The sequence below is a fragment of the Pinus tabuliformis genome, chromosome 4_1 (genome assembly GCF_031772625.1).
Source record: "Pinus tabuliformis cultivar Carrire ecotype Pingquan chromosome 4_1, CPIR1, whole genome shotgun sequence".
NCBI lineage: Eukaryota > Viridiplantae > Streptophyta > Pinopsida > Pinales > Pinaceae > Pinus > Pinus tabuliformis.
Window position 1 is genome coordinate 301541599 of NC_142303.1, and position 27250 is coordinate 301568848.

General features: G+C 36.3%; 1 protein-coding gene across 1 annotated transcript in view; it reads right to left on the bottom strand.

Moving 5' to 3' along the window:
* Positions 1-27250, bottom strand: part of LOC149175486 (uncharacterized) — an 85757-nt gene that overhangs the window by 1107 nt on the left and 57400 nt on the right. The gene's annotated exons all lie outside the window — the stretch shown is intronic.

Sequence of the window (27250 nt, forward strand, 5' to 3'; positions counted from 1 at the left end):
AAATATATATACTTGAGCGTATAACAAATAAACTAGCATTTGCACCAAATGTTGCAAAGGGAACGCCGTAAGGCATAAATTGAATTATGCAAATACAACAAAAAAATACTTTGATAAAGAATAAAAATATATTGAGTGCTCACATCAATGTCCCATTAACTGGAACCACTTAGTAGACATATCTATGAACATTAGAATTACACACAATGATCAGGAAATTTCTCATATAGAAACAACACCTTCCACAACAACCTTTTCTCACATCCACATTTTAAAGTAGACATATCTATCAACATTAGGATTACATACCATGATCAGGAAATTTCCCATATACAAACAACACCTTCCACAACAACCTTTTCTCACATCCACATTTTAAAAAATGGCTTGGAACATGATTGGAATATCCCATATTACCTTTTTCATTATGTAGATAAATATTTCCCATATACAAACAACACCTTCCACAACAACCTTTTCTCAAATCCACATTTCAAAAAATGCCTTGGAACATGATTGGAATATCCCATATTGCCTTTTTCATTATGTAAATAAATTTTCCACATTACTATTTTCATCATGAAGATTGTTAGTTCATTGTTGTAAAGTGTCAGTGTGTTAAATTCAATACTACAAGTTCAACAAGTGAAAAACATTCCTTAATTAGCGTAATATGCATTTTTCTCTCACCGTGTATTTTTCAGTCATTCATTACAAAACTTCCATCAAATAACACAAGTAACAGATTAACATGTATTTTGTCTTCATTATTTTCATCACGGAGCCAAGAAACATGAAATCCTAGAGTGGGTATTCGTTATATCCAAATTGTTGCAATGGATGTGACCTGCCATCAAAAAGAGCATTCCCATCCTTAGATGAACCCCATTCTTCTTCAGTTGACCACTTGATTTTATTCAATTCCCATCATTTTTTCTCCATTCATTTGCCCCATCTTCTTATCTATCAAAGGACTGCCCTGGTCCTTCGAAGCATTACCACTAGTAACAAGGAGATCATCAGAAAACACACTTTACAACTTTGAATAGGGTTGAGACATATCACATACAAGAGTCTTCAAGCTGCAATATTTTGTTCAAATAATGCATGCTAAGATCATTTTTCTTAAATTTCAATTTATAATAAGTTGTAATTTAATATTTAAAATAATTATTTAAAAAAAATGTAGTAAACTAACAAAAAAAACGTATGCAATAATGTGCCAAATTATATAGAGTAAGTTATGTATGAGTGGGTACTATGAGATATTAAGTGTAATAAAAAGTAATTGAATGGTGTTTCTCATAACTTTGGAAATTATAATAATTGTTATTTTATTTTTAAATTATTAATAATTATAATACATTTAATATAGATGAAATATTATTAATTAAATAGAAATCGAAATAAACAACTTCTAAAAACACCATTTTGCACTTTCAATTATATTTTAAATTATCCCACATGGATGTCAACGATATGTCATGTACTTGTTCACTATTTTTTTTATTGACATCATTAATAAACAACTTTTAAGAACACCATTTAGCACTTTCAATTATATTTTAAATTATCCCACATGGATGTCAACGATATCTCATGTACTTGTTCACTATTTTTTTTATTGACATCATTAATAAACAACTTTTAAGAACACCATTTAGCACTTTCAATTATATTTTAAATTATCCCACATGGATGTCAACGATATCTCATGTAATTGTTTTGTTTTATTAATGATAATGACCATAAAAGTACATCGAAGCATATTCAATGCACCTTAGTTGCAACTTAACCAGTGTTCGCTTTTATTACGTTCATTTTTAACATATTGTCCACACACGCAATTGCGAAACTTGACAAACAAGATGCCAAGATAAGATTATCGCATACAAGATGCCAAGATAAGATTATCGCATACACAGTTCTGGTATTTGATATTAAAACTTCTCCCATGAATGCTTGGACAATATTTAACCAGTGCTCGCTTTTATTACGTTCATTTTTAACATATTGTCCACACACGCAATTGCGAAACTTGACAAACAAGATGCCAAGATAAGATTATCGCATACACAGTTCTGGTATTGATATTAAAACTTCTCCCATGAATGCCATTGCTCTCTGACAGCATGACCTCTCCCCGCATCAATCGTGATGTAATACAAGACTACGTGTATCTCGAAAGTCATTAAATTATTCCTTACGTCTGCCACTATCCCAAAATCGCTAATGAATTTATTAGTGTTGATCCACTCTTAAATATAACCTCCAACTCCTCTTTTCTTCTTTCTGTTTTTATCAAATTGATTGATGCGCACATTTATGCCAGAATTACACGCATCCAATAGAATGGATCCGCACTGGTTGTTGAATGTATTCCATATAGAGGCAACTAACTGCATACGAGAAAGATTAAAAGGGATATTACAATTTAAAGAACCTTCTCCCTAAAGGGTACTTTTCCTTCAGCTGTCTGGACTTCTAGTAAGATTGAAAGAAATGGTTTCACAAGATGCAGCACACGAAACCCACCACTTGGCATTTTTCCTTCTCCAAAGAACTGCTGTCATGTAATAACATAGTTACCATGCGATGCCAGATCCCTCTCAAAAAAATACCCAAGGAGATTACATTCTATAACTATTGTAGTATTTACTATTAATAAAAGCAACTACAAGAATATAAACCCTAGTTGATTTATGATAAAAAGAGTTGTCATACCCCAAACAAAAGCTGGACTACTACGACACCCAGAAACAAAAAAAAGCTAGTGATATCTACCAAACCAAAAACAAAACCTCGGCCATCTCAGAGAGGCACTTTCGAGCAAATGGAAAATGCTCAAGAAAACAAAACTCTCATTACCGACGTGAAAATCACCATCGAAATCCTCTCTTAGGCATTAGCAAGTAATGCACATGCAAGGGGGTAAGAGTACAATAATGCAATACCTACCTTACAAATTTGAGCCCGGAAAACTACTGATCCACTGCAAGGGAATTAATGATCTGCAATAGATGCACCTCTGCCTTCAAAATACCAGCTGCCTAACCTGAAAATCTGAAGAAAAACCTTGTTCACGGAGCAAAATATTATCGATATAATAAGTTAAGTCGGTTGACGATTCGTAAGGAAGATAGTTGATAGTTATTGCAGGATCCAACGACCCAGTAACAACCGTCACGGCTGGAATTCCTCAATTCAAATCAACAAGTAATGATTACCCAATTGTCTAACAACAAAATCGAATGGCACATATTTTGACACGAAAGCAGTTTGGGGAGTTCATTTCAGAGGGAAACGCCTGATTCTAGTATATGATGGTTACATGTGATTTATGATGTTGATCTATGATGGTTGTGTTTTGAGCTAAACATATGTGATATGTTTATACATGATGTTTTGATCAAATAGTTAGTTTGACTTGTTGTGACATGAAGTAAACTTGATTGCAAATGTACCTTATTGACGAGCAACCAATGACATATGATTTGAAGTTATTTCAATTTATTTTGAATCTAATGGAATTTATGTGCTTAGTACGGGAAGCACGGAAATCCCTGGTTGGGTGGTTAAAATCAAATACAAGAACTAGCAGCAACAACAAAGAAATTGGAACATGCAACAACATGCTGGTAAAGTATTCAGGAGCAGGTCCATTGTGGGATAGTGCTACCCAATAGCGCCCTTTGATTGCCATGAGCATGCTATGATTGGTATGATGGTTTCAAGGTAGGGATATGCCTTGGTTTTTGTATCTTCCGATGCGAGGAAGCCTTGCTAAGGGATGGACTTTCTAGGTTGGGGGTGCCTGCGAAACTTGGAAGGTGAGTGACTGCACGGAAGCGGTGGCTGGATTCCCGAGGGACTATGTAGTAGAGAAGGGAAGGTCACGGATGGATTTTCTTTGGTCATTATCATTTCCATATGCAATCATATGCACATTAGGAGTGCACCTTGGAACAATGAGCTAGTAACTGTTCATTGAGAGGAAAAGTGGTGCAGGATTGCAGAGCTGGATATCAAATGCATATTTGACTTTGTAGTGGATTCTAGACTTCTTCGGAAGGAGGTGAACCCTGGTATTACATTGATGGTGGAGGTGTGAGCCTATGGATTCCCTTGTTGATTGATATGGGCCTCGTATCCTTTATTTTTTGGTTAATAAAATGTGTATATCATTGTAAATACGTAATGAGTTATGTTATAAAGATCCAATATGTGGTATGGTTTTTATCTAGTCATGTTGTCATGATGTTTTTCTTTTGAGCAGGTCATTCACTGTAAATATTGCAAGGAACTGTGTTATAAAGCTCCATCGGTTGTATGTTTTGTTTTCAGTAGTCATGTTGGTTATAGATGCCATTGAACATCGAGGACTCTGTTCCCCCAAGGGGGAGGGTTCTATAATAGCCCTGGTGAAAATTCCATGTAAAAATATCTAAATACCACGGATGATGGGACACGTATTCCAAGATTAATGGTGGGCAGGACATCCTAGTGGGTGTTCATTTGGTTGTTTATGGTTAAGGAAATGGCTAAGGCATTAAAGAGGCAAAAAGGTATTTTGGCACATGTATTTATGAAAATAATGGAAATTAGGAGAAAAAGGATTTGAAAGGTCATAGGTTGCATGTGAGGAGGAAAATGAAGGAAAATAATGGAAAATGAAAAAAATAGAGGCCTCATTAATAAAAAGGCTTCTAAGGATGAGTTGGAAAGCTTCTTCATTTCAGAGTGAACTTGTTGTCAGTTCAGTTTTGGAGCTCTCTCTTTATTCTCTCTCTCTCTCTCATACTCTTGGAGAGTTCGAGTTTTCTTGGAGCACTCTTGGTTGGTGTGGAATTCTTGGATTCGTGGAACAAGAAGAAAAAGGATGAGTGGGAAAGCGTAAGAAGGCATAGACATCAACATCTACATCAAATTCACTTGCAGGTACTGAGTTGCATGTATTATTTCTTCACTAGTTTTGGGCATGCATGGCATATGCATGTGGTTTCTTGGTTGTGATCTGTCATTGGCATGGAGGATTGCCTGGATCGAGAATGGATTGCCTAGCCTTGCCATTTCTGGGATAGCCATGGCGATTGTGGATCTACTTTCATTTTTTTGTTTTGACTAGTTCCTGTGTTTCCTAAGGTGTGGGTTGAGTTACTAGTCCTAGAAACCCTGGTTCGAAAAACACTATGGAAGCCCTTGGTGGGTTGAGTTACTAGTCCTAGAAGCCTTGGTTGGACAAATGCCCTGGAAGCCATGTATAAGTTGTGGGTTGAGTTACTAGTTCTAGAAGCCTTGGTTGGACAAATGCTATGGAAGCCATGGAAGGCTTGGATGGAAACCAATCTGATGATGGTTTTTTTGGTGATGTTCGATCGTGAGGTGGAACCATTATTTGATGGCTTTAGGTGGACGGCCTCTGGAAGCCATGGATGAGTTCTTATTTATGTGTTCTATGAGATCCCACATTCATGCTTGGAATATGGAGCGAGGGTGAATGGATGAAGAGAGATTTGGCCTAGCCATTCTACGGTCGTGTGGAACGTGGTAGTCCCATCTCTGGTTCGTTAATTGCTTTCATTAATGATAAATTCATTCCCTTTATTTTCATGTGTAAAGGTATTGATGTATTTATGGATTTGATGGCTGATATGTTCCTTGTATTCATGTTCCTGTTATGCTGGTTATATGCACATTTTATGATAGCAACTATGTATGGCTCCCAGCATGTTTTTTACTTGTATGTGAATGTATAATGTGTCTATGACTTAATGGAGGATAATGCAGAAAATGACATGAGGGAAACTTGGCATGCCATTATGCCTTCAAAGGTAAAAAAATCCACTTTCTCCACAAATGAGAATTGAGAGTTATAACGTAAAATCAACAAGAGAGAATGAAAATGGAAGGCCATGCCGAAAGGGCCTAGACCTTCCTCAATCGACTTGCAACAATTTTGAGTGCAAGGGGAGGAAACATCCTACAAGTGGTTTGAATACATAACAAAGACTCGATATAACTACAAAGAGCCACTAGCTAAAGCAAGAAGATGAAGTGGAAGATAAGGCTCTAAGTTTATTGCTTTGGGGTGTCATTACTCTTAGTATTATTTGAATGCATGGGGTTTTTTGGCTACAACACCCCCTATTTAATGTACGAGGTGATGATGGGCTTGCCAACTTCTCCCATCCCTTAGCATGAAATTCAACATACACATCGAGGATTATTGATCAGAGGTGATGAAGATGTTTGAATGGTCACACCTCTCTTTGCATACTTCATTGCTTTGAGGGGAATCAAGATTAATATTTTGGTTCTTACATCCCAGGTTTGCAAGATAGTCAACCACTTTATTTCCATATTGACAAGAGTGTGAGGGAAGGAGGACATGAAATTAGGGAATCAAAGAATTAATGTGAGAGATGAAGTTTTCAAGCATTTGGATTTGCTAGATATTTGACGGAGAAGATCTATTAATAAGAGTATTCTAAGTATTAGTAGCCATTTGTAAGTCTTCTTTGACTTGAAGCTTTATAAAGCCATTGATAATAGCTAAGAAAATGCATGATTCCAAAGAAAAGAATTCCATTACATTATTATTTTTTACTTCACAAGTACTAGTAAACAAAAAGTTTTTACCATCATAGTTGCTATAGATACCTTTGACGCCATGATTTCCTTTTGAAGCACCATCAAAATTTAATTTGATAATCCCTACTCAAGGGATAAATATTTTAGGTGAACCAACTCCAAGATGTAAGGAAACAGGGTCCAAATGGGGAGAGATAGTAGGGGAGAGCTCAAGTCTGGGTAAAAGAGCTACTCATTTAGGCTTGCTTCCCAATCTTGTTGATTCTAGTGAGAGGATAAAATTGTTTCCTGAACGCTATGTAGGATGATTTGCCAAACCACAAAATTTATAGAGTGAGCTTGAGGTTATGATCTTCCCTTATGAGTCATAGGAGGAATTCTGGCATCATAACCCAATCTCTGTGAAAGATAAAATTATTGAACATTCCATGATAATATTGATAAAAAATAGTTATGAGGCCTGCATATTTTCTATCAAAATGCCTAAATAGCAGCAAAAATCAATCCCATATGTTCTCTGAAAAGTTGCAAGAGTTAAGGAGGTGCTCCATGTCTTCCTTGTTGGCTCTACAAAAAAAGAAAAGAAAATTGAAGGACCCTCAAACCCTTTTCTTCTAATTCTATTGTAGGAGAGATCTTAGCAGTGGTAAGACTTTAAGACAGAGATGTTGAAGCCGACTGAGGCTCATGATAAACCATTTCATTCTTTTACAAGAGCTCGATATAAATTTCCAAATCAAAACACCTAATTAAATAATGCCATACACATAAATATTGTACTAATGCATAGATAGAAAAGAAAGTAAATGTTCAGTGGATAAATAGTCTTGTTTTGATGTTGAAGATGATGATGTGATTTACAATTGAAGTCACAAATTGTATGATCATCTCTATTTCAAAGGAGAATTTTCAATATTTTAATGAAAAATCATGTGGACTTATTAAGCTGACAGATGTAGTCTATATTGGAATTAAGGTTGAAGAATTTTATTTTTTCTATTAAATGAATCGCTAAGATTTCCTCTCTTGAGAATATTCTTATGTCTTGTATATAATTGGACAAATGTAATTAGGGATTTCTAAAAGGTTTCTTAGTTACAAAATTCATAATAATTGTGTGTTTTCCATCTCCATCAACTCACGTCCTCCATCACCCATCCTCGCCATGTTAGAAATTTGAATAATGTTTTGTTTTTTGAATTCATTAGTATAGGCATTTCCTATTTATTTTTTCTGGATAAAGGCTAATGTATTAAATAAGAAAAAGAAAATTATTTACAAAGAGGCCTAGGCCTCTGAAGATGCAAGGGAGCATCCTCTGTCAGAGAAGACTGCAGGTGCTCACGGCAACCTGGATTACATATATGGAGAAAATGACAGAGAGCATAACAGTGGCTGTAGCTAATGGCCTTCTGGCTTACAAAAAGAGGACTATGCAAAAGAGCGGCATTTGATTGATATGAGATTGCCTGTAGAGTGTAGCTTGCTGCTGAAAACAAAGTACCAAACTGTGGTAGGGAGTCCAAATTCTTCAAAAGTCTGGAAGATCTGAGAGTTCTTGAGGACTCCCTACTATGAAACCGGTGGCTGGACCCTTCTGAACCCGAAGGTGTTCCTTCAAAATTGCAAAACACTTTCATTAAGCATCAAAGAAAAACATGAACTAAGCCTCTGGCGGCTTACCTTGTTCAGTGCCTGGCTTGTAAGCCTCCTCATTCATCTCCAGACTGTTGGTAGGCTGAGTGTCTATGTTGGCAGTATTCTGAGGCGAGCCATGAGCCAGATGCTGAGGCAAACCATGAATTGGTTGCTGAGGCGAGCTCAAGCCCGGAAGAGGCTTCATCAGAGTAACATCAACAGCAATTTCCTTGTCAATATCTTCTCCTACTGCTGGTACCCGAGCATGATTCAATGGCTCCAGCTCCCTATCAGGCTCTTCCTGGCTGGACGAATCATCCTCTTCCTCTGTAGCAATGACTGTTATGAGCAGTGAGAGACGGGTCTGGTTCCTCCGGCAGCGAAAAGTGCAGCGTGAAGTGTGGACTTGACTGTCCATCTGGTCAGTCTCTTCAGAGGGAGACGACGGAGGCTCCAACATGGCAACGGGCTGAATTGCCTGGGCCTCTTGCCTGCCGCGGATTCCCCATACCCCTCCACGTCTTGTGACTCCCCTCTGTCGTGGCGCCATTAACCCTGCGCAGCATTTTATAGGACCCTGAGCTGAGCATTTCGGCGGCAATGGAGCCAAAACTCCATAGAACGGCGTACATGAACATCAATTCGCCTCGCGCGAGGCCATCCTTCTTCTGCAGAGCCATCCGCTCCATCTTAAGCAGCGTTAATGCTTGGCAGGGGCGAGTTAAATGACCGTCCTGCCAGACGATCCTAAGATCGCAGCTGCCCCCCATTACGTGTAGTCGGATGAGACCAGGTGTCACCCGCATCCGGGTGTATAGGCATTTCCTATTATATCGATAGAGGAATTTCATTTTTCTTGCCGAACAATGACATGAAAGTTTCATTTTTCTTGTTGAACAATGACATGCAAGTATCGACTTGACACGAAATTGAACCAAAATAAATTAGGTTTGTGGGAGAATACATAGATATGGGAAATATTGCAATGACTTCCAATGTGATTGTACCTTCAACATTGAGGTCACCAGTTCCATTTCTATTTTGAGGAGTGGGTTGCATGATGGCATTTATTCTCTTTTATTTTATGATGTTCCATTTCTATTTTGGGGAGTGGGTTGCATAATCGCATTTATTCTCTTTTATTTTATCATTTCATGAGAACGTGGGAGCAAAGAGTGAAGGCCCTATGGCCTTGAATATGAATATTTATTAGAGAAGGGAATCCCACAATCCTCGCCATTCTTCTTATTTTGAGCTCGACAAGTGATACAATGATATGCAACGAAACAGGTAGCTTCAAGAACCCATCATAAAGAATTTGGCCACCTCTTGGATGACAAAATGGTTGTTGGACAGAATAATGTAGAGTATTTTTCCCGTATTCTCATAGAGGCCATGTTGTGCCATGACATTTTGGTAAACCCTATGGCAAGAATCTCGATGATAGTTGTGATAAGAACAAAAGAAGATGCCACCATATTCCATTTTTGTAATACCCTATTTCTCTTCTTCTTGCTCAGTGAATAAATATGTATACAATTAAATTACTTGTATATTTATCTTATTTGTTTTTTTATATCGCTAATATTTTTTTATTCAAAAAGAAAGAAGGCTATTGGTACATGGTAAACCATAATAAAGTATTGTCAGAACACACAATAAATAACCAAAAAAATAAATAACTTCTGTAAGCTTATTGGAATTATGAACCCTAGCAAAGCAATTTTAAATATTTACAGACAATAAATAACCCAAAAATACTTAATTATCCTACCAAGGTTGTTTGGATGGCATTGTTAACAATTCGAATTTATCAACATGAATATTAAAAACATACATTTGATGTTGGTCATGTGCATATTTCATACGTTGGAAATTGTGTAATTGAACTTATGAGCGCTGATTGCAATCTTTATTATTATTTTTTTCAATGTTAAGCTCAACTTTACCATTCCGGTGATGGGAAGTTCTCTTGGCATTACACGCCTTTAACCTAACGCAGGAAACATGTTCTGGAGACTTCTATGGATAAGTGGCAACTAAACTATCTTACAGCTAGCTACTGATCCACCGTTGAATTGATGTTTGATCTACGGTTGTCATGCATCAGGGTAGTTTTCGGGTAACTACCCCACACCATCTGGTGGTTCTCAGTCTCATTTGGACCCTTGCTACGTCATAGTGCCTCTGCAGCTGCCGACAAACCCTAACCAAATTTGCAGCAGAATAATAACCATGCCTTTCTAGTAACAAGTCTTTTTCTTTCCAGAACCATTGGGCTGTTACTGCTAGGTTGATCATTGCTAATTGCGTTGGTGGTGCACGTGCTGACGAACCAGTTCTTGGTATTCGATAATTATTCTCTGAATTTGCCACTAATATATTTTAGATCTCACGTTGCCTCTAAGGTCAAGTGGCTGGATCTTGATGTTCCCATGCATCTTAATTCTCAAATCACAAGTATCCGTTGTATCAAGGAGACGAGTCATAGTTAACTACCTTTGCTCCGTAGATATATATAAATAAATATTTAAAAATTATAAATACATTAATAATGCTTATTGTGATTTATTCCTCGAATTTTGATTATTTTTAAAATGATTTAAAATCCAATAAATTTTATATATAACTCATCTAGATTTATCAGAGTTCTGCAATTATATCAAATATATCTAGTGGCATATTTAATCAAATATTTCTGGTAACGTGTTTTTTTTTTAATGCTTTTGTGGTTAAGCAGGTTAGGTTAAAGAAATATATCATTAACAAAATTAGAAAATTGTCAAAAATTATTAATGATAAATTTATTATTTTATAATATTTTTTTTATATAATTTTACCAAATTTATATAATATTATAACATCTCGTTTATATTAAATTAGAAAAAGCCTCTAAATATAAGAATCACTATACATTATATGCAAAATTAAATCATTAACCACTGTTAATATTAGTAATTAACATATAAACATCTAGATTAAAACATATTTTATGATCAGACTAATATGTTAAAAGCTTCCTTACAGCATGGAACATCAAACTAATATTTAAATGACCGATAAAATAAATATCACGCCAAGGGTAATTTTAAAGGAAATTGCCAAAAAAAATACGAAACTACTTAAATGACCGGTAAATAAATATCATGCCAAGGGTAATTTTAAAAGGAAATTGCCAAACAAATACGAACCCACTGAGTATTTTGAATTTAAGGTTGAAAATAACACAACGAAAACATCCATTTTCAGCATAAAGAAAACGGGAATGACAATTAACCCAGTAATATTGCAGGACACTAATGAAGCATCTATAATGAAACTGAAGACCGTAAAATGGAGATATAAATCCTATTAAAAAGTAAAACAAGAAAGCGAGCAGATAGATACGGTTAAACCCTAACAATTTTTGGAGGATTCCTGAACCAAGAAAGAGAGAGTGGAAAGTGTGAAGTTTGATGAGAGAAATAAGCCAAGCATCTAATCACGGTACAACTAACCATGAGAATCATTCTTAACAGTAGAGCTGGTAGGAAATCGCTGGACCAGTTGTGGTTGAGATGGACGCGCACTCGCAGTCGCTGTGACAGTCCGTATTGGTGTTTGGTAATGCTCTGGTGATCTGTTCAGGTCTGTTGTTATTGTAGTAACATAACTTACTAGCTCTCCACAAAGGGCAACAAAACGAGAGTGTCGAAGACAACGATGGCCGCGAAAGCGGCGGTTTCCTCTGGTTTGCCTGGTGGCGCCAAAAATGAGCTGTTGCATGTTGTCTTCCAGCAACTGCAGATTTATACGAACAGTCGCAGTTATTGCAGGATCGAACGAACAGTTGCGGCTGGCCTTGCTCAATTCAAATGACGGTTCGTAAGGAAGATAGTGGACAGTTATTGCAGGATCGAACGAACAGTTTGCTCAATTCAAATGACGGTTCGTAAGGAAGATAGTGGACAGTTATTGCAGGATCGAACGAACAGTCGCAGTTATTGCAGGATCGAACGAACAGTTGCGGCTGGCCTTGCTCAATTCAAATCAACGGATAAGGATTACCTAATCGTCTAACACCAAAATCCAATGGCACATATTTTGACACGAAAGCAATTTGGGGAGTTAATCTCAGAGGGAAACGCCTTACGGCGTAATAATGTCGGTAAATAGGTTTTCATCACGAAAACGAATTTGACGTAATAAATGAAATCAACACATAAAAATTTGACTTTCTTGATCTGGTTAATAGTTTTTGAGTTTTTGTTTTTCACAAGTTTACTTTTGTTTTTCTTTTCTTTTCTTCAACCACTGCAACGATATTATTTACGATTAATTTTGACTTGAATGCTTGAATAAATAAATATTATTTTGAAGCCTTTTAATTGTAAATGCCTTTTACAGTGGGAAAGGACAACTAATTGTCGGTGGGGAAAATTCTATGGAAAAAAATATTTTTCAATTTCAGTGTTGCATTGGAAGGTGGAAAATTCTATGAAAAAACTTATTTTTCAATTTCAGTGTTGCATTGAAAGGTGTAGAAGGCCGAGAAAACGATAAAAGAGATTTTGAGCATGAACTGTGGAGGTTAACAACTTCTATAAAAATATTAAAATTGAGTTTCGAATATTTAGTTTTTAAATACTTATAAATTAAAAAAGAAATTAAGAAGGGATTCTATATAAATATTAAAATTGAGTTTCGAATATTTAGTTTCTAAATACGTTAGAAATATGTATTAATTAAGAAGGGATTTTATATTGAAGTTTTGAATTTTTAAATATGTATTAGTTTGGAAGGGATTTTGATTTCTCGTTTTTAAATAAATATTAATTAAAAAATTGTATTAATTAAAAAAGAAATTAAAAATATGTATTAATTAAAAAATAAATTAAGAAGGGATTTTATGTTGATGTTTTGAATTTTTAAATATGTATTAGTTTGGAAGGGATTTTGATTTCTAGTTTTTAAATACATATTAAATAAAAAAATGTATTAATTAAAAAAGAAATTAAGAAGGGGTTTTATATTGAGGTTTTGAATTTTTAAATATGTATTAGTTTGGAAGGGATTTTGGTTTTCCGTCTTAAAACTATTTATAGTAATTAATTATTTGAGAATTATTTAAATTTTCATTTATAGTAATTAATTATTTGAGAATTATTTAAATTTCTAAATGAAAGAAAAAAAATAAAAAATAAAAATAAATGAATTAATTAATTAACAGAAGGTATTGTCCTTCCCGTGTCCTTACCCTTACGGGAAGGAAGTATGTTTAAAATGTATATTATAAATGAATTAATTAATTAACAGAAGGTATTGTCCTTCCCGTGTCCTTACCCTTACGGGAAGGAAGTATGTTTAAGATGTATATTATCTATCCAAATTTTCATAGTATCAAATTTGAATTTGAACTTTGTAACTATGTTTTTTTGTATGGTATCACAACATAATATGTTTTTTGTACGGCATCACAACATATGTTTAGTGTGTGGTTTGAGATAGTTGTTTGATCAAGTAATTCACACCATGACAAACTGATAATATGTTTTTTGTACGGTATCACAACATATGTTTAGTGTGTGGTTTATGTTCTTTTGTACGGTATCACAACATATGTTTAGTGTGTGGTTTGAGATAGTTGTTTGATCAAGTAATTCACACCATGACAAATTGATTTAGATTTAAGTTAGGTGGTTAGGAGTGTGTGGTTTGAGATAGTTGTTTGATCGAGTAATTCACACCTTGACAAACTGATTTAGATTTAAGTGACAAACTTATTTAGATTTAAGTTGATTTAGATTTAAGTGACAAACTTATTTAGATTTAAGTTAGGTGGTTAGGAGTGGGAATTAAGTGACAAACTGATTTAGATTTAAGTTAGGGGTTAGGAGTGAGAATTGGTTGGAAGTTAGGTGGTTAGGAGTGGGAATGGGTTGGAAGTAGTGAGAGGTACCACCCATCATAGTGGCATGAGGCACAATATTAGAGGTCTCAAATCAAGTGTGTTGTGTGAGAGGGGGCATGAGGCACAATATTAGAGGTCTCAATTCAAGTGTGTTGTGTGAGAGGGGGCATGAGGCACAATATTAGAGGTCTCAAATCAAGTGTGTTGTGTGAGAGGGGGTGTTGGAGGTTTCAAATCAAGTGTGTTGTGTTGTTTGAGAGGGGGTGTTGGAGTGAGCAATCAATTCCCAAAGAGGTTAGGATTGAAGTAAATCAAGAGCATAAATGTAGTTTGGCGAATGTGGTTTAATGGTTAGGTGGGGAGGTTTGGTCTCATAGGTCGTGTGGTCGACGAGGCTAAAGATAGTCTATGGGACAGATTGCTTCTTCAACTCGTTGATGTATTCGGCCCTTTTCTTTTGAAGCCTCACAATAAACGCTCTCATCTTCTCGACAAACCCCTCGTTGAATAGATTATCCCAAGAGCTAGCTGCCAGAATATCGACATAACTTTCCCTATTGTCTTTGAAGACCTTGCATTCTAAAATGCCCCTCATTAAATAGATTATCCTAAGAGCTAGCTGTCAAAATATCTACATAATTTTCCCTATTCTCTTTGAAGGCCTTGCATTCTAAAATGAAATGCTTTTATATTTCCACTTTTTCGGAAGAACAAAAAATACATACTCTTTCCTCCCACACTTATTTTGGCTTTTTCTAGCACCCTCTTTCACAATGGAGTTGATGAGAATTAGTTTTTAACTGACTAATAAGAATTTTGGCTCTCCAAGAAATATTGTTCTCTATGTATGTTTATGTTTTTTGTTGATGATTATGGGTGGGATTAAACACTTCAATACAATGTTTTTTTCTTTCTCTCTAATTGTTTATCCCAATTACGCTTGTAGAACTTATCCATAACAAAAGTTTTTATCTCTTTATTGTTTATGGGATACTTGTTCAAGCAAATACCTCATTTACTTAACCATTTTTTATTTTGTGGCATCCAAGTCTTCTTTTTTTTGCACAATATGTCATTAAAGACAACCTTAGGCCATTTGCCCTCTTCCATTTGTTCAATTTTTTTAAAATACTTTATGACTCACACTATAGCAATTGCTTCAATAGGAGGAGCCCCTGTTTCACTTAACAAGATAGCATAAGGAATTGCACTTTTAATTTTGAATTTGTTTGTAATCAAACACTTGTGAATTTTCTCAATTTGTTTCCAATGCGTGTCGGATATACTGTTGGCTATAGTTCACAACCATAAAAAATCACTGGAATCACTAGAAGCCCAAAAAAAAGTTGGTTTTCCTTTCCCATAACTTTGCTTCTCTACACCTATTTTGAAAATCATAAAATGCTTTCGAACCCCCAAAGTTCTTTTCTTTCTACATCCATCTCAGCTTAGATAATTCTGCCTCTTTACAACTATTTTGAAAAGCATAAAATGTTTTTGAATCCTCAAAATTCTTTTCTTTTTACATCCATCTCAGCTTAAATTTTTGTTAAAGCTAATTCCGAGATATTTGTAATCCACAACTTCTTCCAAAATATTGTTTTTCAAATAAAAATTATGTTATGTTAGTGTATGCATGTACACGATTTGAAAAAATGTTAAAAAAACTCAAATTCCTATGAAAGAGGATAGCATTTGAAGGCGTGAGAGGGATGTTTGTTGAAGATAATGGAGAATATCCTAGAATAGTGTGAGTTGGTTCACGTGACCTCAGGATAGGAATTAGTTTCTATTTATTAGGTTATTGTTCTAACTTCCCTAAAACCATGATTACTATATAATGTGTGATGTACATGAACAATGTAGAGCGTTCTGTAGAGCCAAACTCTCCAGGTTTAGACTCTCTTTCGTAGAGCTGACCAATGTGTTTTATTTCTTTTAATACAACATTGCCATTTTTATCATGGTATCAGAGCATCAGGGTTGAGGAACCTGTACGTCGAGAGGAGAGGAGGGTGCGACTAAACCGAAATTGTCGCAGGTTTCAAGAGAATAAACACGATGATCACTCAATCGTACTTAGCTTCACCGTCTCTGATATTAGGTGTATACCTACGATGATGTCGCAGATAAGTGGTGTACACCTGCGATGATGTCTCAGATAAGTGGTGTACATCTGCGACGATCGTGTAAACAACAAAAAGGCTCCGTGGAGGCCGAGAGAAGGCTGCATCTTGGAGAAGGCTGCAGAGGCTGACAACAGAAGGTTGGAGGCTGTGAAGGAAGCCACGATGATCTGCAAGTGTGCTGTGAGATCAAACAACATTGAAGATCAGTGATCTGTCTTTGTCACAGATCTGGGGTAAATCTAACATCTTCTTTTACCTGTCGAAATTTTTTTTTGTCTAAATCACCAAGATGAATAATAATATGTTTGAAGCATGCTTGAATGAGCATAACAAGCTTGATGGTTCCAATTATGCAAATTGGAAATTCAAGATGCAGACTCTGTTAGAAGTGCAGAGTGCTTGGACGATTGTAAACAGGGATGAGCCAAAGCCAGCGACTGGATCAGCATCGATCCCAGATTGGGAGAAGCGAGAAGGTAGAGCAAAGACGCTGTTGAAGATGTTAGTGAAAGACTGCATCATACCACACATCAAAGAGTGTAAGACAGCTAACGAGATCTGGGGAATTCTGAAGGATCTGTATGAGATTAGGAATACAAATCGTCTTATGTTTCTGAAGAGCAAGATCTTATCCCTGAAGATGGAGGAGAATGAAACAGTTGTTGCCTTCATAGCAAGGATCAAAGATCTGAAGAACAAATTGGCAGACATTGGTCATATAGTTGACGATACAGATCTTGTAACAATTACCATGAATGGTGTGACCGATGACTACCAAATGTTCATCACTGGGATAAATGCAAGAGAGAAAATCCTGAAGTTTGAAGAGCTAACAGGAATACTAATGCAAGAAGAAGAAAGAAGATCGACTATGAAGCCCCAAAGTGCCGATCTTGCATTGATGGAAAAGAATAACTTCTTCAAAGGGAAAGGAAATCCGCAACAACAAAATAGAGGACATTCACAGAAAAGACCGAATCAGACCCAAGGTATGCATCCGAATAGAAACAACTCTGAAATTAAATGTTTTTATTGCGGAAAACTTGGTCATATTGCTAGGGAGTGCAAGAAGAAGAAATATCATGAAGAACAACAGAAGCAGAAACGACATGCAGGTCATCTCGCGAATGAAAATCATGTGCAGAATTTCAGATTGTTTATGGCAGATTTTGATGAGAATGTTGATGCAGACATCTGGTATGTAGATTTAGGAGCATCAACACATATGACAGGGAACAAGAATTGGTTCAAAGATTTTAAAGAAATCAACAAAGGATCACAGATTTACCTAGGTGATGATAGAAGTCATCATATCAAAAGGTGTGGGAAGATTTCTGTCATTCTACCTAATGGTAATGTAAAACAAATTCATAATGTCATGTATGTGCCCGGTGTAACAAAGAACTTGATTTTTGTATCCATGATCACAGATCAAGATCTTAAAGTTGAATTTTTTAAATCTAACTGTTATATTAAAGATCTGCTAGATGGCATGAAGACAATTGCTACAAGAATCCAAACAGGAGGTCTGTACAAGTTGGATGTAAGACCTACACCAGTTCAAGCCTTGACAGCTACGAGTTTGACTACAGAAGAGCTATGGCATCAGAGATTTGGTCATATCAACTACAATGATTTGTTGTTACTACAGAAGAAGGAAATGGTAAGAGATCTTCCTATGCTAAAGCAAGTACATAATGATTGTGATGCGTGTACATTAGGAAAAATGCATAGAGAATAATTCCCTGTTCGAGTAGAAAAGAAACAGAGGGATATACTTGAATTAGTGCATACAAACCTGTGTGGACCCATGCAAACAAAATCATTAGGAGGTGCACTATATTTTTTATTGTTTATTGATGACTGCACAAAGTTTTCTTGGGTATATTTCTTGAGTAAGAAGAGTCACACATTTGAATACTTTAAGCAGTTCAAAAACATGATTGAAAGGCAAATAGGGAAACAGATAAAAATTCTCTGGTCCGATCAAGGGGGAGAATACAGGAAAGATGAGCTTATCAAGTATTGTAAAGACCATGGAATATTGCAGCAGTTCACAGTACTCCATACTCCACAGCAAAATGGAGTAACTAAAAGAAATAACAGAACACTGGTGGAATGCGCCAGAAGCATGTTTAAAGGTAAGAATCTATCGAATGGTTTTTGGGTTGAAGCATTGAATACTGCAGTTTATTTGAAAAGTAGGAGTCCTACAAAGAGTCTTGAGTTTAAAACTCCTTATGAAGCATTATATGGATTTAAGCCTACAGTAAAACATTTAAGAGTATTTAGGTCTAAAGCATTTGCCCATATTCCAAAGGAAGACAGAAGAAAACTAGATTCAAAAGCCATCAAATGTACCTTTATAGGGTATTGTTTGCAACATAAAGCTTATAGATTATTTAATCCCTCTACTCACAAAATTTTTGTTAGTGTAGATGTCAAATTCCAAGAGCAGGATCATGAAGAATCTGATAAGCACAATGAGGAATGGGATATTCCATACTTGGTGGAAGAAGAAGCAGAAAACAATCAGGATCGGCAACAGATAAAGGCAGAAGATGAACAACAGCAGTAGTAACAGCAACAGCAACAGATACAATAGATACAACAGCGGTAACAACGGGAAGAAAAAGAGAATGATGATCAGATAAGGTTTGAGGCTACTCCAACTCTCAGGAGATCAGGTAGGAAAGCTCAATTCCCTGCAAGATATAGGGAAAATGATTTTATAACTAGTATGATGAATGTGGTTGAACATTCTAGTTATAAAGAAGCAAATGAATGTAGAGAATGGAAAAACAGCCATGGAACAGGGATATGAATCAATAATCAGGAACAACACTTAGGAACTAGTTGAACTTCCTAAAGGAAAATAAACCATAGTTTGTAAATGGTTATACAACCCGAAGATTAATGCAGATGGAACCATAGAAAAATTAACAGCTAGATTGGTAGTGAAGGGGTATTCACAAAAAGAAAGTATAGACTATGAAGAAACCTTCGCCCCTGTAGCTAAACTAAACACTATCAGAATGTTAATTGCTTTAGCTACTAAGAAACATTGGATGATACACCAACTAGATGTAAAGTCTGCATTTTTAAATGGAGAACTAAAAGAGGAGGTTTATTTAGAGCAACCTGAAGGGTTTGTCCAGAAAGGGAAAGTGTTGGAATTATGTTCTCTGGTATGGCTATATGTTACAGATGTTGTACTTGATGGCAACTCCCATGACAAGGCTCTTAATTTATTGAAAAATTAAGAAGGACGCAGGAAATCAGTTCAGAAGGTGCGTACCCGCAGGTACACCATGCAGTAGCCGCGTCCAGAGACACAGGCCAGCCGTTCAGGAGGTGCGTCCACCCAGTGCACACTTTTCAAGGTCACGTGGGGGTTTCTTGTGTTTTACTCTTGGTATCTAGCCGACGGTATTGTGTTATTATGGTGTCGGCTCGTGGTATTGTTCCATGATTTGAGGAGGAGCTTGCCTTTATAAAGCAAAGGAGATCATTTGGTTTGGCAGGTCTTTGGTTGAATATCTTATGAGGTTAGATCTGGTCTAGATCTAAAAAGGTGAATCTTCTGAAAGACTGAGATCTCTTTGGCGCATGATCAGATCTGTAGATCTGACTGTTTGGGTTACTCTTAAAGTCTTGAAATCATTCATACCCAAAGGTAAGCAGGTTCAGTGAAAGGCAAGTGCGCCGGGACGCAGTGCAGTAAGAAGAGACCTGCGTGGGGACGCAGGGCAGAGCAAGATTCAGGTGCGTTCGGGACGCAGTACAGTAACAGGCGCACTGCGTGGGGACGCGAAGCATAATAAGGATCAGGTGCGTCTCTGAGCAAAAAGACGCGGCGCGACAGTGTTTCTGGGTGCGTCCCTGCAGCAACAGGACGCAGTGCAGTTGAAGGAACAGTGCGCGGGCACACAGCGCAGCAGAAGGATCTCTGCGTGTGGACGCAGGGGAGAAGAAGGTTAGCTGCGTTTGGTCGCAGGCCACAGAAGGGAAAACTGCGTCTCTGTCTTAAGATGTTCTGTTGATTGAATTTCTCTGTTGATAAGGTGTTCTGGGTTAGTTCTGTTATTACTGATCTGATAACTGTAGTGGACTGTAACTGTTATGTACTTGATGATCATTTGATGCTTTATGAAAAGAAGTAGGGGGTTGTAGCTCCCTTCCAGGAGAAGACTGGAAAACGAGAGAGAGAGTTGTAGCTCTCTGCAGGTTGCAGCCTGCGTACTGGTAAAGGACTGCACCAGTACAAAATCATTGTAAAAGGAGTTTCTAATTTGAAAGAAGATAGAGACATATTGCAGCAGGTGGTTTTCACCCACATTGGGTTTCCACCTTACATCTTGTGTTCTTTGGTGTGACTATCTGTTTTCTTTGTTCATGCTCATTATTTTATGGTACTGACATGCAAAAATAATTCAAAGATCAAATAAGGAAGATTTATTAAATTGCTAGATAATACTGATTCACCTCCCCTCTCAGTATTATTTCCAACAGAAAGAACATTTAGTCTGTAGATTGAAGAAAACATTTTATGGACTAAAACAAGAACCTAGGTCTTGGTATGAAAAGATTGACTCATTTTTTCTGCAAGCTGGCTACAACAGAAGCAAAAATGACCCTAATCTTTACACCATGCAAGATGAACAAGGGCACATAGTGATGATTTCTCTGTATGTAGACGATTTGATCATTACAGGTGATGCTACATATCTGATCAAAGAAATCAAGCAACAGATGTCATAGGTATTCGAAATGAAACACCTTGGTGAATTAAGATATTGTTTGGGTCTTGAGATCTGGAGAGATTCAGGACAAACATTTATGTCCCAAGGAAAGTATGTCAAAGGCCTGTTAGAGAGATTTAGGATGGATCAATGTAAGCCTGCAGTAGTCCCATTACAACAGAACATCAAACTACAGAGTGAAGATGGCTCAAAGGAGGCAGATGCGACACTTTACAGACAGTTGGTTGGGAGTCTAATCTACCTAACCACCACTAGACCAGATTTGGCTTATGCAGTCAGTGTGCTAAGCCAATATATGTCCAAGCCACTTGAAAGCCATTGGAATGCAGTGAAAAGTGTTTTGAGGTATCTACAAGGTACTGTAGATTATGGTATTATTTACACTGACTCTTTTGATGTTAGATTGACAGGATTTGCAGATTCAGATTGGGCTGGAAATGTAGATGATCGCAGATCCATAATAGGTTACATGCATTTATCATTGGATCCAGGGTGATCACATGGTGCAGCAAGAAGCAGAACATAGTCTCCTTGTCCTCAGCGGAAGCAGAGTATCAAGCCATGTGTGCAGCAATGTGTGAGGCAGTTTGGTTGCGGAGACTTCTCCAGGATGTCGGGGAAGAACAGATAGACGCAACAACAATCAGATGCGACAATCAGAGTTCAATCAAACTTGCTAATAATCCGGTGTTCCACAAAAACACTAAACATATTGATACACAATTCCACTTCGTCAAGGAGAAAGTGCAATCCAAAGAAATCCATTTGGTATATTGTAATACATGTGATAATGTTGCAGACATTTTCACTAAACCTCTTGGCAGGATTAAGTTTGAAATGTTTAGGGAGATGTTAGGCATATTTGTGAACCCTTTCTCTATTAAGGGGGAGTGTTGAAGATAATGGAAAATATCCTAGAATAGTGTGAGTTGGTTCATGTGACCTCACGATAGGAATTAGTTTCTATTTCTTAGGTTATTGTTCTAACTTCCCTAAAACCATAATTACTATATAATGTGTGATGTACATGAACAATGTAAAGCATTCTGTAGAGCCAGATTCTCCTGGTTCAAACTCTCTCTCGTAGAGCTGACCAGTGGATTTTATTTCGTTTAATACAACATTGCCATTTTTATCAGTGTTGAAGAGATTAGTTAAACCATGAGGAGGTTTGAGGAGTTTTGATACTCTATCCACTATGTATGAGTGGTTTGAGGAGGTTGTTCGTGTACAATCCATACCATGGGCTATGGCCTATGTTCAATGCTTTGGTTATATTTTAGTGTATTATGCTCTTCTTTTCAAATTTAGCTGGAATTAATAAAAGAAAATTGATTTCGAACCAACAGGGAATCCAGCAACCAAAGATAGTTGGTTTTATTGCATTTTAATATTATTTCAAAAAATGATGTTTTGTTTTTAATGGTAGACATTTTTTTTCACTACTAATTAAAGGTAACCATTTATTGTCATTATGGATTATTGAGAAATCTAATTTATAGATGAAATGGTTTTTTGTTTTTGTTGTTGTTTTTTGTTTTGTTTGTTTTTTTATTATCATTATGAGATACTAGCTATATAATTTCAATTAAGATTGTGATATTTTATTGTTTAAAATGCATTTTTTAATGCATAAATAGATTCGATATTTTGACAAACCCCAACACTCTAATTTCACCAATTAACCAATTTAAACTCTAGTTTTTTAAAAATATTTACCAAATTTTAATTAAAATTAACCAAAAAAATATTTTTTCATTTCATCTATTAATTAAACTAAATATTTTCAATAATACTTAATCCAAAATCTTATAATATTTTAGGCTATCTAATTTACACTTATCCATTTCTAAATGTTGGCCAAATTTTATTTATATTTAAATAATAATTTTATTTTATTTTTTTAACGAACTAATTTTACTCTTTATATTCACATAATATTTTTAATTTTAATTTTTTAACCAAATGGGGCCAAGACCTTACTCAGTTAGTCAACTCAACTCCCCTAAGGAAGCTAACTCCCTCCGAAGTAACCCACCCAACAGTGACCTGCAAAGTAAACTAAGCCCATGCACATTTCCAGTATTGGGACACGCGTTGCCTCACCCCACTTCTTGTGATGACTAACAAACAGGGGTTGCCTCTCTACCACCATCCATGTGTGGACTATGTAGCTTTAAACGGGCCATATTGCTTTTGCTATGGACACGGAATCTCTGCAGATTGGCAGTTTGATCATTGCAGAAGATGCAAGGGTTTTTCTACATAGAAGATTTGTATTGCATCTAATGCAATATGATATTTTGTTCAATCATCTCTCTGCAATCAGAATAAACCCTTCACATGTTTATGTTCGGTAAATCCATGTAACAAAGCCTCAATTTTTTCGATTTTGTATCGATGGAGATTCAAAGGAAATCAGTAACAGATACATGGTTCGATATCAGAGTGATCTACGTAAGATTGAGCTCCTGTTTGCTTAAAAGTGCATCAGATTGTTTTGCGATTGCGTTTCCTGCTAGAAACATGTGCATGTCAACTGTTCTTGACGTTAATGGCATCAAAATTCCTCCCTCGGAGCAGACCTTTCGCAAGCTGCAAAGAGACAGAGTGGGCGCAGAATTTGCCACCTGCAACTTATATCAGTACCTGGTATTTTTTGTAAAAGTCTTAACTTACAGCCCAAAGATCATCAATACCGAATATTTCACAAACAGAACTTTATATGAGATGACATACCTTGATCAACAACGGAAGATGTAATGGCTGCCATCTACTTTGATCTGACTCCTGACTGTTCCTCTTCTTCAGAATTCGGTTTCTCTCCTCTTGCCCTCACTTTCTTTATGTGCTTCTTGATGGAGAAGAATGCAACTCTTGTGTGTGGGAGAGAGAGGACCCAATCCATTATATATTATTTAACTCTAATCTAGTACGTCCATCATATACCAACTCAACGCTTAAGATCTAATGCTTTAGATTAGAAACTGCTTTAGGATAAAATCTAAATGCTTTAAGATTAGATCGGGTCACATTAAGATTAGAAACTGCTTTAACGTTAAAAAGCAATGAGCCTTTTGCTGTTTCTAATAGCAGTTTCTAACATTCTCCCACTTGACCCGACTATTCATAATATTAAGTGTTGAACATCATACTATGATAAATTGCTGAGAGTTATGGCGGTTGTGCACTATTAATTCAATGCATTCCCTTCCATATACTACAATACCAGCAATCCATCAATTCATACTCATAATTTATATAGAACAGCATAATGGTCCACATAATGTCTTATATCATAATGATTAAACATAATATCTTTATAAGACTCTTTCTTGTTTAAAATTACATAAAATACGTATTACTACATTAAAACAAGAAACACATGATTGTATATCAGAAACACATAAAAGAGCTCAGAATGTCACATATCAATTATCATTAATACAACCAAGACCCATTCTTTGAACATGTTCCTTAAATTGTCTTGGTTGTAACCCTTTCGTCAAAGGGTCTGTAATCATAAGTTCTGTCCTGGTGTGCATGATTGACATTCTTTGTTTCTGAACCTCATCTTTCACAACAAGATACTTCAGTTCCATATGTTTGGCACCTTTAGAGTACTTGTCGTTCTTTGAGAAAAATACTGCTGCAGAGTTATCACAATAAATTTTCAGCGGCTTGCTAATGGTGTCGACAACCGCAAGTCCTGAAATAAAGTTCCGCAACCATAATGCATGAATTGTGGCTTCAAAATATGCCACAAATTCTGCCTCCATAGTGGATGAAGCAACGATAGTCTGTTTCGCACTTTTCCATGATATGGCGCCTTGAGCAAACATAAACAGGTAACCAAAAGTCGATTTTCTAGTATCGATGCATCCAGCAAAATCTGAATCGCTATATCCAATCACCTCTGATTCATTGGATCTTCTATACATGAGCATGTAATCTTTCGTGCCTTGTAAGTACCTCAAAACTTTCTTTGCAGCTTGCCAATGTTCCCTTCCTGGATTACTTTGATACCTCCCTAACATACCGACCGCAAAGCTGATATCCGGTCTAGTACAGGTTTGAGCATACATTAGGCTACCAACAACAGATGCATATGGAATTGATTCCATTTCCTTTCGCTCAACATCATTCTTAGGACATTGCATGAGATTGAATTTATCACCTTTCTGTACAGGAACTATTCCAGGTGAACACTTACTCATTCCAAATCTCTCTAGAATCCTTTCGACATATCCTTTCTGAGACAATCCCAATATTCCTTGTGATCAATCACGAAATATTTCTATTCCAATCACATAGGATGCCTCTCCCATATCTTTCATTTCAAAGTTCGTTGAGAGAAATTCCTTAGTCTCATGCAATATACTTAAATTATTTGCAGCAAGCAAAATGTCATCAACATAAAGGACCAGAAAAATAAACTTGCTCCCACTGATCTTTTGGTATATACAGTGATCAACCGTATTTTCCTTAAAACCAAAAGATGTAATAATGGTATTGAACTTAATATACCATTGCCGGGATGCTTGTTTAAGCCCATATATTGACTTCTTAAGTTTACACACCAATTGTTCTTTACCTTCTACAGAAAAACCCTCAGGTTGATCCATATAAACATCCTCATCAAGATCTCCATTCAGAAAGGCTGTTTTCACATCCATCTGATGTAACTCCAAATCATAATGAGCTACTAATGCCATTATTATTCTTAGTGAGTCCTTTTTCGAAACAGGAGAAAATGTCTCCTTGTAATCAACACCATCTTTCTGAGTGTAACCCTTAGCAACAAGTCTAGCTTTATACCGTTCGATATTACCACTAGAGTCGTGTTTGGTTTTAAAACCCCATTTGCATCCGACTCTTTTACAGCCATGTGGTAACTCAACGAGATCCCAAACTTCATTATGTTGCATGGATTTCATTTCTTCTTTCATGGCATTAATCCATTCCTTTGACTCTTTACTTTCTACAGCATGTGAAAACGAAACTGGATCCTTATTGATTCCAATATCATAATCTGATTCTTGCATATAAACCACATAATCATCAGAAATAGCTGACCTACGATTTCTTTGAGGTCTTCTTAATGCTACTTGTTGTGGTTCATGCATATCAGCATTATGTAAGTCATTTCCTTCAGGAAGTACTTCTTCATTTATATGTTGTTCATTATCATCATGCTGTTCTACAACAACTGGAACAACATTTGGAGTAATAGTAGATGGAGGAACTATTCTAGGCAATGTAACATTTACCCTTGTTTCCTTTATTTCTACTATTTCTCTTCTAGTACTCCCACTGACTTCACCATTCTCAATGAATCTTGCATTACCAGTTTCTACAATTCTTGGACTATGATTAGGACAGTAAAACACATACCCTTTAGATTTCTCAGGGTAACCTAAAAAATACCCACTGATCGTTCGAGAATCTAATTTCTTTTCATGTGGATTATAAATTCTCGCTTCCGCTGGACAACCCCAAACATGCAGGTGTCTTAAGCTAGGTTTCCTGTTAGTCCATAACTCAAAAGGAGTCTTTTGAACAGCTTTACTAGGAACCCTATTCAACAAATAATTAGCGGTTTTGAGAGCATACGACCACAAATTCTTAGGTAGTGTAGAATCTGACATCATACTCCTAATCATATCCATTAACGTCCTATTGCGCCTTTCTGCTACACCATTTTGCTGTGGTGTACCTGGCATTGTGTATTGCGCACATATGCCATGACTTTCGAGGAATTTTGCAAATGGACCTGGACACTGGCCTGACTCATTATATTTACCATAATATTCACCACCTCTATCAAACCTTATGATTTTCACCTTTTTATCTAATTGCCTCTCAACTTCCTTTACAAACGTCTCAAGGACATTCACAGATTGAGATTTTTCATGAAGCAAATAGACATAACCATAACGGGAAAAATCGTCAATGAAAGTGATGAAATACTTTTCTCCATTAAAGGTTGGAGTGTCCATAGGTCCGCAAATATCAGTGTGTATTATTTCAAGAAGCTGGCTGCTTCTAGTGGCTCCTTTCTTATTATGTTTGGTTTGTTTACCTTTAATACAATCCACGCATAATTCTAGATCACTAAAGTCCAAATTTGACAAAATTTCATTACTTACTAATCTCATCATTCTTTCTTTGGATATATGACCTAGTTGTTTATGCCACAAGAGAGCAGAATTTTCATTCAACCTGCTACGTTTACATCC